Source organism: Eucalyptus grandis, chromosome 8, assembly GCF_016545825.1.
Source record: "Eucalyptus grandis isolate ANBG69807.140 chromosome 8, ASM1654582v1, whole genome shotgun sequence".
NCBI classification, from domain to species: Eukaryota; Viridiplantae; Streptophyta; class Magnoliopsida; order Myrtales; family Myrtaceae; genus Eucalyptus; species Eucalyptus grandis.
The window spans coordinates 59,388,165-59,393,121 of record NC_052619.1 but is presented as its reverse complement, the minus strand read 5'-3'; the positions used below and the strand labels follow the sequence as shown (position 1 = coordinate 59,393,121).

The following is a 4,957-nucleotide window of genomic DNA, read 5'->3' as shown; positions in this document are numbered from 1 at the left end:
GCTCGGGAGCTTCTCGACTTGAGAATATCATTCATGAATATGGCAAAAGAAGACGGAAAATTTGCTTTTCAAAAGTCACACTGACTCGATTGATGGGACCATTTTCAAGAGGAACCACTAGTTTAAGCACTTTTGGACGTTAGGTCCTTATTCGAAGAAGGATCTTGAGGATCAGCGGACTCCAAAGATTCTCAGATTTTTAACTTTTACGAGTCCTTTTCTTCTCCAGAACCTGGAGATTATTTGTGTTTATGTTACGCGGTGATGCACTCCATTTATGACGTTGTCTAAACGATCTTATCATCTTTATCTCAAGCAGACAATTATAGGCGTAGAGACTCCTGATTATAGCAGCCCCTCTGACCACCCTCTGTAACTAAGATATTATTAGGACGAGAGGCTCTTGGATTGTTCCAAGAAAATTCCTTCTTCTAGGAACCATCGTTCCGCATTGGGCAAAAATTTCTAAGTTCTGGACCTCGGCGGTTGAATTTTCCTATCGCGAATCCGCCGAACGGACGCTCTACCTTCTCCCAATTGTTAATATGTAGGTTTTTTATATGTTTATTGAACAGGAAGTAGATCCTCGTAAGCTGTGGTCCCGACCTGAGGTTTAAAAGGCTGATTTAACACGTCACCATCTTTGTTAGCAGCCACTAAAGAGCAAAAGCTAATTTATGTTCCTCCTAGCAAATAGGAAGCCGCTACGACTTATTTCTTTCCTTGAAAATTTCAAAAGCCACAATCTAACAGTGGCTCGCAAGAAAGTTCAGGAAGGAAGAGTCACTTTCTCAATGGAAAAAACAAAACCCCAATTCGTCCAACCATAAATACTTGCGCAGAGTTAGGACTCTTTCTCACATTAGCTCACGAAGAAGGATGCACATAATTGAGGAAGTGGATTTCTGAGTAAGCTAATGATGTTAAGAGATTTGCTTTCCTATAATTTTCATTTTTGTCTTCCTTCCTGGGAAAAATTGAATGCGCAAGATTGCAATTGCCTAATTTAAAGCCGTGACATTATCCACCACCTGGATAGCTTGCATGAGATTGTTGTCCGCCTCGCTGGATGCCACAACCAATGGCTCAGAATTTTCTCTCTTTCGATCTATGCGTGATTTTTTTGGGGCCAACATGTGACGTGCGTCTCAAACAGAAGTGCTTTCGCATGCATTTACAACTGTCTGTCCCTGGCGGAGTTGGCTGGGCTTTTTTCTTGGATCTACGTTTTCCCAGCATTCCATTCCTGAATTTTCATGCCTTTTGATTATCCTGTAAGAGTTCTTTCAATTCAAAGATTCAGAAGCAACGTATTTTCGTTCACGGTTCTCTAGGTTCTAGCAATTTTCTGATAAGCTCTTTATGTTTGAGATTGTTCTGAATTTGCTTTGAGGTTTATTATGTGATGAATAAACGTTGTTCCCTTTTTTTCCTTTTTTTTTTTGGTGTTTTGCTTCCTTTTGTTGGGTGGTTGTGTTTCAGGTTCTAGTGAACTCTCAGCATTTCCGTGACTGACAGAGAACGTGGCGGTTACTTCCTTTATCTCTCTCTCTCTCTCTCTCTCTCTCTCAGCTAATTAAGCGCACCTGAAGTTCGGATTTTTGGAGTGGAACGACCCAGGAGATCAAGTAGCATTTTTGACTCAAAGCAGGTATGATCATGAAAACTTTCGCACGCAATCAGACATGCGGAGTTTAATCTTTGGAATTGTTTCGATGGCTTGTGTGGAATTGAGCATGAATATGGGTGAAGTGGCGTCTTTTAGGACGTTTTTCTAAAGAAGATCGACTGTTCGGAACTTTGATTCGTTCTTGCGTTCGATGGGTATTTTTGAAGCAGAGATTATCTTTGCGGGGAGCTTCTGATCATGTCACATCGTTCTGTGTCTTTCGCATAATTCTTAGCATCTGTTTATTTCTGGAAGTATGTCGCAGCACGTCTGTTTTGTGGAAATTTCTCTTTTACTCTCCCTCTTGAATTGATCTTTCGAGTTTCTCTGCTCGAACTTCTTAGACTATGAGAGTTACGTTTCCATCTTCTTTTGATATGAATCCATGGTGACTCCAAAAGTGAAACTTTTGGCTGAAGCAGATAATATATGATTCTGAGGAAGGTGATAATGGTGTAAGTTTCAGGATTCTTTGCTCCCCTTTTCGTTATTGCTTCTGTTGATTAATTCACAAAACAAGATAGGGTAATTACGACTGCTTATGGCATATAATTGCGATAGCTGTAGAAAGTGAAATCCTTGGATGACCAGATGCTGGCGAGTTTCTGTATATTCATACCTTCAATCCCATTTGAATTTCCCCCATCGTTGGTTAAGTCCAGGAAAAAATGGTGACCAAGACCGTGGATCTTCGTTCCGACACTGTCACCAAGCCGACTGAGGCAATGCGGGCGGCAATGGCTGATGCCGAGTTGTGTGACGTCTTGTGTTGTGACCCAACAGCACAACGCTTAGAAACAGAGGTGGCGAAGATCACGGGCAGAAGCAGGCCTCTTTGTTCCTTCAGGCACTATGGGAAATCTCATCAGCGTTCTTGTTCACTGTGAGGTCCGAGGAAGCGAAGTCATTCTGGAGACAACTGCCACATACATATTTACGAGAATGGAGGAGGATTTCCTCAATTGGAGGTGTTCATCCAAGGACGGTGAAGAATAACGAGGATGGAACAGTGGATATTGATTTGATTGAAGCTGCCATAAGGGATCCAAAAGGGCGCTTGTGTATCCAACTACTAGGCTTATTTGCTTGGAGAACTCACATGCAAAGTAAAGGAAACTCTTATCTATCAAACTTTCCATGAGATGTTCTGGCAAGATTGTATTTAATTATTGTGCTTAGTTAGCTTTTGGTGCAATTTTCATCATTGGGTTCAGCTAAAGTTAAGGGCCCTGTTTGGCTTACGTGGGATATAATTCTCTAAAATTTTATTGGGAATTGCTATTTGCTGGCAAAACATAAATATTTAGTCACTCAATTCCTGCTTGAAAATAATTTGCTTTCCCTGAAGGTCTTCTCTTGCCATTCAATATCACTGACTCTGTTCTGTTGGGTGAAGAAAGGATGTTGTTTGCTTCCAAGCTATTCGAATTTGAACTCATGAAATGCCGGGTTGATTTTAATCCGCTATAACCATGTGAATTATGTGGTTTGTTTAACACAGTCTGTTGGTAGAACTATATCCGATTTTTTCTCTTGATCTGTCAACGGCCTCATGTTATAACATGGGAGCTGGCCATGCCCAGAATTACCCCAAACACGAGGCAGATGATGCTGGAGAGGCCAGTGACTAGATCTGATTTTTGAAGCTCTATCCATGGATTGCTAGTTATTTACTTTGGGCATTTAGTCCATGGAGCCATTTTTATGTCTGGATTTGGGATGATGCATTTTATTTTTCATTTCTGCTTGTCTTATGATATCATTTTTGCCGAATGCAGTACTGGTGGTAAATGTTTGTCAGTTGAGTATACTGATAAAGTCGGAGAATTGGCAAGCATGGTCTAAAGCTTCATATAGATGGGGCTCGCATCTTTAATGCCGCAGTTGTGAGTAAAAATTATCTAGAGATGATTTTACATAGTTGCATCATGTGAACATTAACTATAATGGTTGCATTCATCTTACTCTGTTAGGCACTTGGGTTCCAGTAGATAGGCTGGTACAAGCTGCTGACTCAGTTTCGGTACGTTCAATTGGCATCACATGAGTTTGCTCTCGACCAGATTCTACTTTGGACTGCATCAAAAATGATTCTCTGTTAATTTGGTCAGACTGTTGGTAGGTTTGTATATCAAAGGTCTGGGCGCCCCTGTTGGTTCTGTTATTGTCGGTTCGAGCTTCATCACAAAGGTATTAACCTGTGTGCATGTACTAATTGCATCTTCTGTTTTGTATTCAAATTCAATAATCTAATGATTCTAAGTTCATTGTTTCAGGCTAGAAGACTGAGGAAAACCTTAGGTGGTGGGATGAGGCAGGTGGGCATCTTATGTGCTGCTGCACTTGTTGCGCTACGTGAAAATGTTGGAAAGCTTGAAAATGATCACAAGAAGCGAAGATTTTGGCAGGTACTCGACAACTCACTTCGTAGTTCCTTTACGTACTCTATCCTTGTGATTCACTCACTGCTTAATCCCGTTTGCGCTTCTCATGTATGTGATGTCATCTTCAGAGGACTAAACAAGATTAGAGGGTTAGCATTGAATGTTGCTTCTGTGGAGACTAATATTGTAAGTACGGCTGTTCAAGTAGTGAAAAAAGAGATCCTCATTATTTCACGGGAATCTTTTCTTCAGAGCTTAATAGCCGTGGCTCCTTAACGCTACTGATAGTGATATCCCACTCTTTGCTTTGACCAGATATACTTTGATATCAACGAAGGCTCGAACATGACGGTGCAGAAACTGTGCAGAACCTGGAAGAACATGGAATACTAGTCATGCCGGAGACCTCAACCAGGTCATGCTTAGCCTTTGATGATCATCTGTTTGACTAGATTTCCCCATATGGACCATCAATTAACAAATAATATATTTGTAGTGAACTTGACAAATCATGTATTAGCAAACTGATTTTGAGATGTTTATCTTCAGAGTTAGACTGGTTGTTCACCATCAGATCTCAGAAAACGATGTTCATTACGCGCTGTCATGCTTTCAGGTAATCCATATCCCGTTGTCCATTTCTTTCCCACGGTTTCTCTTGTCTCGTTATGATTAAAACTCTTATCTCTTCGCTAAATGCCTGCAGCGCAATGATAGAACCCCAAGCGAGAACGGGATCTAATAAAAGAAGCTGTTTCCGTTACTGCCCCCATCCAGTTTGTGTAGAGGCAGCTAAATAAAAGCTCCTCACATTTTAGTGGTCACTTCTATCAATCTCTGAAAGCTGCTGTACTTAGCTAAATGTAATTGGACTTCCCAATCTGTGCTCTTCTGTCCATTGTTC

At 41.0% G+C, this 4,957-nt stretch overlaps 1 long non-coding RNA gene and 1 pseudogene across 1 annotated transcript; both read left to right on the top strand.

Annotated features, from left to right (window-relative positions):
- The first annotated feature begins 1,298 nt into the window (after positions 1-1,298).
- Positions 1,299-3,638, top strand: LOC120287759 (annotated as a pseudogene).
- A 544-nt stretch (positions 3,639-4,182) lies between these two features.
- LOC120287760 lies at positions 4,183-4,711 on the top strand. The gene is made up of 3 exons (XR_005546033.1): positions 4,183-4,239; positions 4,369-4,468; positions 4,603-4,711. It is a non-coding gene; the product is annotated as an uncharacterized LOC120287760 (long non-coding RNA).
- Positions 4,712-4,957: the final 246 nt, after the last annotated feature.